The sequence below is a fragment of the Agelaius tricolor genome, unplaced genomic scaffold (genome assembly GCF_023055355.1).
Source record: "Agelaius tricolor isolate 1412-34295 unplaced genomic scaffold, bAgeTri1.0.p SCAF_2, whole genome shotgun sequence".
Lineage (NCBI taxonomy): Eukaryota > Metazoa > Chordata > Aves > Passeriformes > Icteridae > Agelaius > Agelaius tricolor.
This window is the reverse complement of record NW_027269262.1, coordinates 35,888,066-35,900,143: the sequence shown is the minus strand read 5'-3', so window position 1 is coordinate 35,900,143 and position 12,078 is coordinate 35,888,066.

The window sequence follows — 12,078 nt, the reverse complement described above, 5'->3', positions numbered from 1 at the left end:
TCAAAAACCCTAATCTGTCTCTTTTTTATGACATCTCTAGCTTTATAACAGGTCTGTTATCATACAGTTGTGCCAGAGAAACTACTAAAGAAAAAATAATGCAGTTCAATTGAGAAAGAAAAAAAACCCCAAAACAACACCCAACCTTTAAATGTTTTGGGTTTTTTTGTTGTTCTTGTTTCATTTTTAGTTTTGTTTGTTTGTGTGGTTTTGGTTTTTAGTTTTGTTTTTTTGTTTTGTTTGGGTTTTGTTTGTTTGATTTTGGTGATTTTGTTGGTTTGTTTGTTTTATGAAGATCTGTCTTTTTTATTCGGGAGAACAAATAACCTGTTTGAACAGTATAGTGAAATGTGGACTTGAATAACTCAGGCTGGACCTACATTCATCTGTAGATACACAAACCTTACTAAATCCCATTTCCTTTAGAGGCTGGATATCAAAGTGTCTCAGATAAGAACTACACTTGCAATAGAAGAGTCTCTTTAAATCTCTGACATATCCAAACTTCCTTTTCTTTGGAATAAAGTAGCAGAATCTTTAGTGTCACTTAGCTTTGCAAGAGCATTTTTAACACAGGGGACTCTTCACCTTTATTCTTCTGTAGGGTTTTCAGACAGTGAAGAATTAGAAGTATCTATTTTCATAATAGTATACTTTATTTTTCTAGTGGTGCACTATAAATTTTCCACTAATTCTCTAGCTTAGAAAATGAAATGCTAAAATGCATGGCCACTTTTCATTAAAGTGAAATACAGTTTTATATGAAGCTCATTTCTTAGATTTAATATAAGGAAAAGACATTAGATCTGCCTCTCTGTCATCTTCCATTAATTCCATGTCATCTGAATTCACTGAAATTTTGTACTATGTTTTATATCAATAAATTTCAAACCCTCTCTTTTTGATTTATCAGTTTTAGAGCTTTGGAAACTCCATGAGTCTCTCAGTTAAACATGAATATGCTCATACATGTGCAGGGTCACTTAGCCTGTAGAAAAAGAAGGAACTTTGCTCCTTTATTACAGTCACCAGTGTATGACTACACAGACAATCAACCCACATGAAAAAGACCACATTTTTACACAGCCATTGAAGTAAGATTTCTGTCTGGAGATCCAATCCAAAGCTTTACATTGCAATTGCTTCAGATCTGGCCTAAGAATCTAAAGGAGACTCTCTTCACATCTGTCTCTCTTTTTTTTTTTTTTTTTAATGAAAAGTAAACTGCATAACTGCCTTTTTTTAAACATATTGTGTGAATGAAATTTTCTGAACTACATTCCTTAACACATTTAACAAAAAAAAATTAATTATGACCTTGGCAGCTTTTATAATACAGATTTTCATAATCTCTTCATTTTGTGGCTTTGTATCTTTTGAAATCTTGTAAGCATGCCAAAAATCAAGCTTTTATAATAGGTATCTTTTATGACACACAGCAAAAAGTGGTCTAGATTTTCAGAGTTCAATTATGTGAATTTCTTTTAAAATTCAGAAGATAAAAGGGTATGAAAATTATCATACACATCAAGTTCCTGCACTTCAAAAACACTACTTTTAGGAATAAGCCCTGCATTAGACAGATAACAGGAAATTTATTTTGTGTCTTTGTTCCCAAAGATTTGGTCATTACATTTAGGAACCTGACAGACAGAAATATTGCTAAAGGAAAATGAAAGGCAAAAGATTTTTTGCTGCAGTTTTGTGTGATGCATAGAAGACTCACTGCTTTTGCATGGATGAGGATCAGGGGGCAAACAAAAATCAATGGAAATGCCAGTGGACATCAACAGGAAGGAACAATAGGCTTTCAGATTAGAAACATGATGAAAATACTCATCACACCAGCTCCATTTCTGGCTATTGCACTGCATATTTTTTCTACCACTTTTTAAAGATTGAACATATTACAAAATGGAGGATTGTACCCCAAAGCATTTGCAGTAGCAAAGTCAGATAGGCTTGGGATTTCCTAAGATTAAATTCATCCAGAGAACCCAGAGCTTCTGGCTGAATAATGCTCCATTGTTGGTGGATTGACGTTATTAAGCTTTGCAGAAGCCTACCAGCTCCCTAAAAAGGATGTGTTCAAAGTAAAACAAGTTTTAATTTCCACAAAGAACTTGTCGCAACATCTTTGTCTCTACTTCCATCAAACTTTCCCAGATGAAATTTATTCTGGACAAACAAAAATAACTAAATTTATCTGACAGCTGCTGATAGTTACACACAATCTTATGTTTCAGTTTTTACACAATGCTGAAAAATAATGCATGCAATGTGGTTTTAAGAGCCTCACAAAAGGAAGAAGACAGATGTGGATGTGGTTTTGATGCAACATTTTTCCAAGTCATTAATACTAAACATCTCCTATCCCACTTGTGTTTGAAGACAGTAATTTCCTGACAGAGAGATGGCCTTTCTTTGGTCCTTGCACATTTCTTAGCATATAGTCAGGCACACACATTTTCCTCAGCGCATGTCAAATGTCTTAGATGTTAAAGCTAAGCTGGGTTTGCTGTCTTCAGGTAACTTATGGAACAAATGGACAACTCATTTTGTCTTCCCTTAAAGGAACTGAAATGAAACATTTGCACTAAAGAAAACCTTATGTTACTTAAAAGGGACAAATTATTAGATACTTATACACAAGCAAAAATTGAATGTAAATTTTAGTAATTCTTTGAGCTTCTTATGATGATCATATCCTTTTCTGCCATCTGTGCCATTGGCATATAGTTTATAATCCTGATAAAATCTTTTGGGAAGCGACCTCATTGCTAGAAACGACAGTAACACCTGAGAAGATGTTTTTCATTTTATGTCAGTAAGACTGTGCTCTTGCTCTTGTTGAAACCTTATCAGAGAACACTGAGAGTAAGGCATCTGAGAGGGAAGAGAAACTCCCTTAATTTTTTTTGCTAAACACACTCAGAAATAAATTTATGTTTACTAGGTCCAATGCTAAGTTACTGAATTTACATTAAGCTCTTTTGAGAGTCTGAACTCTTAATGGTTACTTTGTTGTGAATAATTATGGTGGCCAAAGTTAAGCATGAAACATTGCAAATCTAAAATTTCAAAATCTAGCAGAGATGTATCTGATGAGTTTGTCAAGAAGAAAACAACAATGAATGTTCTACTAATATGTAACTGTGGTAGAATGGCACCAAGAAGACTGTGAGACTGTAAAAGCATTCAAGGTTAATGATATGGTGCCAAGACAATTGCTCTGCCTCATTTACATTGTCAGTCTAAGAAAATAGAAAGAAATCAGCCTTGACTAAGCAAAGCTGTGCCCAGAATCAGAGCCTGACACGAATCCTGCTTCAGACTTTCCAGGATATTCTCTGACTTCCAGAGGAGAATGCAAGGCAAGTCCAGACCATGGGGACCTGTCAGAATTTCTTGTGCCCAGTCGGTGTCTGTAGGCCTTGAACTGTGCAACCTCACTCTTTCTAAAATGAAATCAAACTGAGGCTTATTTTCTCTTGCTTGAAGCTGTTTTTCCTTGGTGTTTGGGATTATTAAAAACATTCAAACTGTGTGGTCTCCTTTTGTGGTTTTGATTTCCTTTTATTTTCTTTTGTTTTTTGTTCCTAAGACCAGTACTTTGAAGTGGTTCTTTAATCTCACTTGTCTGAAACTTTTTCTTGGAGGAAATAGAGTCTATTTTAGGTTTAAGGTTAGATTAGAAAACGTACTTTTAGATGAAAATTTCTGTGTTAGTCACAGTACTGATTTCACAGTCTAAACTCTTCTCGGTGCAGCACACAAGGACTGCAGTCTCCCTCTCACATTAACCTGTGTTTGATTTGACTTGGTAACAGGCTTCTTTGCTGGCAGGAAAAGAGTGAAGACCACATCACCAGAAATGCAGTGCCTGCCCAGCCAAAAGGACAGAGCAGAAAGTAGAACCAGCTGCCTTGAAATGGATCCGGTCATTAGCATGTGCAAGCAAAGAAACCTGGCACTTAAAGGCTGCAGTAGTTGCTTGTTAAAATTTAAAACAAAGCTGGTTGAACATTTCTGCCATTTGATTTAAAAGGAATGTGGAAATTCCAACCACTGCTTATCAGTTCTTCCACTTAATTTTTCATTTTCATTTTAAATAAATACATCTGCCTTTTGGATACTATCCTAACATCTTATGGGAAAAAAGTGGTTGTGTTCATGCTACAGTTAATAGCAGTGGAACAGGCTTAAACCTACTAAATACAAAGCAAAAAAACTCCAGTAACTACACTCAACTCTAGAGCATATATTAAAAATCCACAAAAAGTTCCTTGAAAATGTGTATTATAATCTTCAGGATGTTACTTCTCAACATCTTTCTTTTTCTCTTACTTTCTCACTTATTTTTCCCTTCAGTACAAAGTGTTTCAGAGTATCAGAGGATTTTCTTGGAGCTCACTGGTAGAAATTTTATAGCAGGCTGTGCACTGCATGTGCTGCTGCTAAAGGGCACTTGGAGGTGCTTGGAGGTGCACAGGTTGCTGGAAGAGCAGTGGAGGATGCAGTCACATCCACTATGCTCGAGGTGAGAGCTTAATGGAACAAACTATATCTTCAAAACTGTTTGCAGGCTTTTCTGCAGAGAAACATTATAGGATAATTACAAAGCAGACCCAGGAGCAAGAGGATATGATCCTCACATTTGCTCCCTGGCCCTCTCTGATAAGTGTAGTACACCCAGTTAAGAGCTACCCAGCAAGGTCACTAGAAGTCTAAAGACTCTAAACCCTACAAAATCACTTTGGAACTTGATTCAGCATAATGTCTTGCATGTGTGTGAGTGCATGTGTGCAATCTGATCTGAAACCAAATGACTAATATCTTAGAACAGGTTCATAAAACACCTGAAAATGGAACAATTTATTCTTTTTCCTATAAAAGGGAGAGGACTAAAATAATTGGTGAATGAGCCGACAGGGTGAATTCAAGGCATAACATCTCAATTCTTTCATTTTGTTTGTTATGTTTGTGTCATAACAAACCATTGGGACAAGAAGTGAATCCATACTTCGGTTTGTGCAGCCTGTTTTGGCTGTTTGTGGCAGTGGTACAGAAATACCTATGCTTCAGGATTGCTGTTGGGTTGTCTTTTTTTGGTTTTGTTTCTCTTTTCTTTAATTGAACTCTCCCTCAGACACTGGTTTATCACAAAGAGGAGTTATCTTGTCTCCAATTTTTGTCTCCTAGGTAAAGGAAAATAACTGACAATGATCCCCAGGCTTGTATACACCAACAGAGCAGCAAGCAAAAAATAGGTGAGTAGTGCAAGCCAGAGGTAATGGAGAGGCAACTCCCATTGGATCTGAACCCCTCATTTTCTGTGTGTGACCAAAATCAAGAGCATTCAGAGCTGGGAGGATGAGAACTTTTTAAAGCTTTACAAGTTATATCTTTATCTCATTTTTTTCCTCTGGATGCGATAAGTTGCCCAGCTATGAAGCACTGGGAAAAAGAATAAAAGAAAATCAAATTTTAAAGTGTTTTCCTTTTTTCTTTAGACTACTAGAGATGTATTTGTACTATGGCAACAAAGAGCACAGCTCTAGTCAACATCTGGAAGTTAAAATAAAAAGTACCTTGAGGCAACAATATAACTTTTACTACTCTTGGCACTAAATATGTCATTTAATTTTTACTTATGGAGTCCTGCTGTTAATCTCCTGATTTATCTTCATCTTCCAATAGCCAATGCTTTAAAGTAGTATTTTTCACGTAGCTTATTGAGTCACCTTACTTAACTTGTTGCCTTGTAAAAAACTCCAATAATGTTACTTTTCTTGGCTGCATTAGAAATAAAAATAATATCTTACTTTTGCTTCTTTTTATTTGTAGACAGTCAGAAAAATATACTAATTTGTTTATTTTCCTGTATTCCTTTGCTTCAGATCAACAGGACATATACAAAGGCATTAAGAATGAAAGGATAACTTTGGGAAATTCAAGCTTGCATAATTTAAGAATCTGGTAATTCCACATTATTTAGGATGAGTTTCTTTTTAACTTATAAGCATCCAACTACCTAAGAGAAAAAAATTATATTATTAATTTGATTCTTTAGGTTTCACCACAAATCTTTTCTGCTAGCTAATTAAGTTCTGCCTTTCTTCTGTGAAAGCCTGAGGCTTCTTCAATTTAAATTCTCATTTCAGTTCTTACTCCTCATTTTTGCCCTCCATTAATCAAGATAATTACCATTAACGATAGTGTGCATGTAGGGGGGAAATAGACCTATTTATTGGATACCATTTTTTTTGACTGATGTTAAATAAAAAGTCATCAAAACACTGTTTCTGTTACAGTAGACAGATTTTTAAATTTTTCATTTATACAATCATACTTATCAAATTTCTGTCAAATCTTATATGGAAAAATAGTCCAAAAAGGAACCAAAATAAAAGGCAGCTGAGATACAGCTGATTTTGAGAAATACATGACACACACAGAGGCAAGCAAATCTCAGTCATCACTGTACAGTAATTTGAAAATCCATCTTTTTTCTTTCCCTGATTTTATAGGGATTTTGTGTTTGAGTGATCTGCATTTCACATACAGCCTGAATGTTCATGTTTGCAAACTGTGGAAAGCAAATAGTAGGAGGGCTGCCGTGTGACTGACTCTTCTCCAAGATATGAATCAGACTGGAGCATGCATCTCAGGTCTTTTTTATTTTTACTTTTTCCCCTTAAATGATTAGAATATAAGAGGGAGTTCTGCATGAGTCTGTGAAGTCAGAAGCATTCTCACATTCATCAGTGTTAAGAGTGTAGCATGCAAGACGTCTTTGCGTGAATCAACTGACCTGTGAGAGGCAAATCAAGTGCTAGTAATTCTCAGGCCGAGAACAGGTAACAAAAGAAGGGCATGATGACATTGTTTGGATGCATGCTTTGCCCAGCTCTTGAAGGTACAGTTCTGATCCTCTTCGTCACTGCAGTAGAAGTGAGAGAGTAGAAAAGAAAGCAAATTAATAGCCTGCTTACACTTGTCTGACTGCTGAGACTCAACCTGCCAACCCAGTGGAGAAATAGCCCAGCAAAATGCAATGTCATTGAGCCACATGGGAGGGAAGGGGCAGAAGGCTCATTCTTTTAAAACAATCAATAATTCTCTACATGGAATTTAAAGAATAAATTAGACATCCTTCTTAATTTTCATGAAGATATTTAAGGCTGATAAAAACATATGAAATTTTAGAATAACACCACTTACCTTCAGTATTCTTTCCTACAACATAGCTGAGAGTAGGCAGAATCAGATTTTCATATCTGCTAGATCACTTGATGCCACTATGGCAGCATAAAAGAGATTGTAGAGGCGATGTAAATTACGTTGGCACACGCATTAAGGTAAGGTTGGGATAATGTCAAGTGCCTTCAGTGTAAATGAAATACTTTTTTCAGCTATGGCTAGTAAGTGTATTCAATTATACTAGTCAGCACCACATTAAATGGACAAGGACTCTCAGACATTATGGAATAAGCCAATGAGTAATAAAGGAGGCATGAAAAAAAAAGGTTTTAACAACTGAATGTTAGCTTTGCATATATTTCTTCTCATTTCTATTTTTTGTTACATTTCTAGATAAAATCTTGTTGGCTACTTCTGGGATACTGGACTAGGTGCAAGTACTGTTTGGCAGATTTTGGTGAAGAAACATTAAGTAAAGCAGTATTTTTACATTTTGGAGAAGGTCATTAACTCGTTTTTCCACTTTAGGGAACCTTTCACAGAATTCTGTCTTGCTCATGTTAGCAAATTCATATCAAACCATATATTGAGCAGGAATTGCTTTAGATTGTTTTTTCTGAAATTTTGCCTTCTTCTTTCCTGTAAAAATATTCTGTCATTTAGGAAAAATATTAATTAATTTAATATAAATATTAAAATTAATAAATTTTATTTATTAGTTGTATTTATAAGAGTTAAAACTTTCCAGAACTAGTTGCTTGCATAAAAAAGTGATTAGAAGATATGTTGTTTGCAGATCAATGTGCTGCTTCAAACAATAATAATCCCTGGGTGGTAGAGATGAACAAATCACAGCAAAATATATGACAGTAGAAACAGTATTTCCTCAGGCATCCAGTGATGCTCTAAGACATTATATTTTTCAACAGGAAAACCAGAAGTAACCCTAGAAGGCAAACAGCCCATTTATGTTCCCAATTGGGAACTCTAATATTTGGTCTCCTAGGTTTACAAAAAGAAATACCTTTTTATTTTGGACAAATGAGTCTGTATCCCTACATATCCAGTTCTGGATGGCTGATCCCCTACACATACACACACACACACACACACATATATATATACATATATACGTGCGTGTGTATATGTGTTTATGTGTGTGTGTATATGTGTGTATATACATTTATTATTTATTTATTTAAATACATGTAAATATGTATACTGATATATCATATACATTATAATATATATAGAGAGAGAGAGAAAGAGGGAGATCTGTTTAAGGGTATTCAGGTACAAAGATGCTACCACTTCATAAACCAGGCTATTATGTTCCAGCCTAAGTCTGACAATTACTAAACCTCTAAATCTAATGTTAGGGTAGTGGGAAAAGAACTGTAGATAAGATAATGGCCTGTCTTAGGACTCTGACAGTTTTGTCATTAAGCTAAAATAAGAAGACATACACAATAGATGTTGCACTGACCCAGTCCAGGCCTTTTGCCCAGGTTCTCCTCACTAATTTTAGCTGTCAAAAATTTAGATGGCTGATCTAAGCTAGCTATCCAAGTGTCCTTTATTCAGCAGAGATAAAGGCACTTCTGCAGTGTGATTCATCTGGTTTATTTTGCAGAAGTGCTTATTGCATCTGTGTTGGTCCAGCTTAGTTAACTGAGTTGTTATAGTTTAAATAAACAACTTGACAGTGAACGTGGCAGGGGGTCATACAAATTGTCAGTGCTGGTCAGAGCCAATTCACAACACTGAAAGCAATTACGATCAAATAGGAGAAGTAATTTTTGAACAAACTCTGTGGATCGCACGTGTGATGACACGAAATGAGGAAGCCTGGTTTCTCACAGGTCTCTGCCAACGATGCATGAATACTGGCAGCAGCTCTTCCCACATATGGGACAGGTATAATGGATCCTCATGGATCTTCTGGAACAGGGGATTACCATGGCAGTCACCTCTGCAGGTAGATTACCTGCTTTACCTTGGCTGCTGCATTTTCATTAATTTGTTGCCCATTTGGGGTTATCTTACCCAGGCAAAATGAGGAAAAGCTGAGCTATGGGTTCAAATATTAGTGAGGCTATGGAAGAAGGAAAGGTACACGTACACACACACAAATGAATGCTTGTCATGACCACAAAAACCGTTTCGTAACAGCTCATGCTTAGAGGAGTGGAGCACCTCTCCTACAAGGAAAGGCTGAGACAACTGAATTTACTCAGCCTGGAAAAGAAAAGGTTTCAGGATGACCTAATTGTCACCTTCTGGTACCTGAAAGGTGCTTTTAAGAAAGATGGAGAGGGAGTCTACGAGAGCAGTTGGTGACAGGGCAAGGAGGAATTACTGAAAGGCCAGGGTTAGATTAGATATTAAGAAATTCTTTACTGTGAGGATGGTGAGGTGTCAGAACAGGTTGCCCAGAGAAGTTGTGGATGCCTGACCACTGAAGTGCCCAAGGCCAGGCTGCATGGGGCTCTGAGTGACCTGTTCTAGTGGAAGCTGTCCCTGTCTGTGGCAGAGGGGGTTGGAACTAGATGATCTTGTTCCTTCCAACTCAGGACATTCTATGATTTTATGATTCTAAAAAAAGAAAACAATACTTCTTCAAGAAAAATGAGATGCTCTAAAACCACGATCTAGTGTTTAATCATCTCTGTCTGCCCACTAATTAAAAATGCTTTGGCTGGCCTACTTTCAACTTCAAGTAAGGGAGATGTTAACTAGGAGCTATCATAATCTTAACCACAAGACCTCCAACACTGCTCAAATGGAAAAAATTTGCACAGTGATACCAAAAGCTGTGAGTTTTATGTAGAAAATGATGTAAAAAATATCAATGAAGAAAAAAAAAGTAGGAAGGGTTAAGGGCAGTCAGAAAAAAAATTTTTTAGTGATTAAAAAAAAAGAACTAATAACATTAGCATGTCATTAGGTAAACATTGTGGCAACATCAGTAATAATTCAGAGAAACTTATATTCTGAATTTAGGAGTACATAAATAATTTCTGTTGAAGAAGACTGATTAATAAATATGTGCTAATTGAACTGTTACTCAGAACAGGGTGATCAATAAAGACACAGGTTTCTAAGCCAGCAGCTGTCCAGGAAGATCCTTGAGCTGACAGAAGACCAGCATTGCACCTCTAGTCAATAAAATTGAAAAACATATGTAAAAGTTGATTAGTCCATCAGCCATGGCATCAATCTTGGGAAAAGTGTAAAAATTACTGCCGCAAGTTTTAGGAAAGATGGGGCTGAGAGGACTGAGGAGTAAAGTATCTGAAGGCGAGTCTTAGATCCACAGACTCAGTAAAGCCTCTTCCTGGGATCTTATCCAGTGATAATCTTTCAAAAAAATATATAACTGTCCAAATACTTTCGAGGATAAATTGTATATTGGAAAGTTGATGTACCAGTTTTGGATTCCACAAAGGTCATGTACAGTAAAAAATATTATATTAGAATACCTGTATGTGAGGTCAGTGGCCACTATTTCTTAGGCAAAATTGCAAAGCCAAATAAGGTTGTTACCTAGACAAGATTTGAAAGGTTTAAAAAACTAACAGTTTATCATCAAAATATCACAAGACAAGACATAGGAAGAAATACTACATAAGCTCCAGTTATTCCTGCAAGTTTCATTCACTTTACAGACCATCTGAACTCCTCTTCAATATCAACTTCATAAGCTGACTTTGCTAGCAAAGTAAACACAATAAAAGAACAGCCTGTATGTGCTTTCACAGTTTTAAAGATGTTCTTCTCTCTGCTGCTAGCACAGTTACTTCTTGATGAGATTGCAAGTTTGGTTGATAAAAATAAGATTATTGATGTAGCAGACTTGCTCCTGCAAGGCTTTTGACTTAGTGTTGATGATATCTTGATTAATTATCCAGGGTGGTACTGTATCAACATGGCACTAATGAATTTAGGACAGATTAAATTACAAGTCCCCATAGTAATTATAAATAAGAAATTATTACTGAGTGCTTGTGCTTCTTGTGATACCCTGCAGAGATTTTCAGCCTCTAATGTGTAATGATTTTATCTGTGTGCTGAAACAAAATCAAGTATTGGTGATGAAGTTCTCAGTTAAGATGGAAAATTAAGTGTTGAATTATAGGGTGTTTGATTATGAAGGTAACATGCATTCACAACAATTCTGTTTCTGCCTGTGCTCTGGAATGCAGTCAATCAACAGCTAAAATCAGAGCAGTGGGTTGCAGATTTTTAAAGGATGTTTCAAAATCAGATTTCTGGTATGGTTGAGACAAAACAGTGAGGATTGTGCTTGAAGCTGTGAAGCTCATTTACATTCTTTTTGAGCACTGTAAATCCAGCTACAAAGAATAACAAATTGGTTTTTGCACGGTAAATGATCTGAAATAGCTCACTGCAGGCTGATGAATGCTGTGTCCAGCATGAAGAGGGCAAGGTGAAAGCACAGCAGAGGAAAGGGGTGCAAGGGAGGGCAGTACCATGGCGACCAAAAATCACATCATCTCCTGTGAAACTGTCTTGTCACAAAAAGATCCTCAAACATGAATTATATAACCTCATAATTCTATTTGATTTACTCATGGGGATAAATGCATGCAATAAATGCATGCAGAACTAGCCTAGCTCTCACTTGCAAGCAAACTGGAGAGCATGGCTTCAGTCTGAAGTGCCAACACAAATAACTACAAATGTCCTACAACACAGTGTCTTGGTTTGAAAAGACAGGTGTCTGATAAGGAAGGCAGGAGCCTCTTCTGAAATGGAACATATAGACCCTCTCCCTCTGAATCATTATAATTTTGAAATTAAAGGGCTTTTAGGCAAAGATATGGGAGTAAGAATAATAGTTCTTTATTAGGA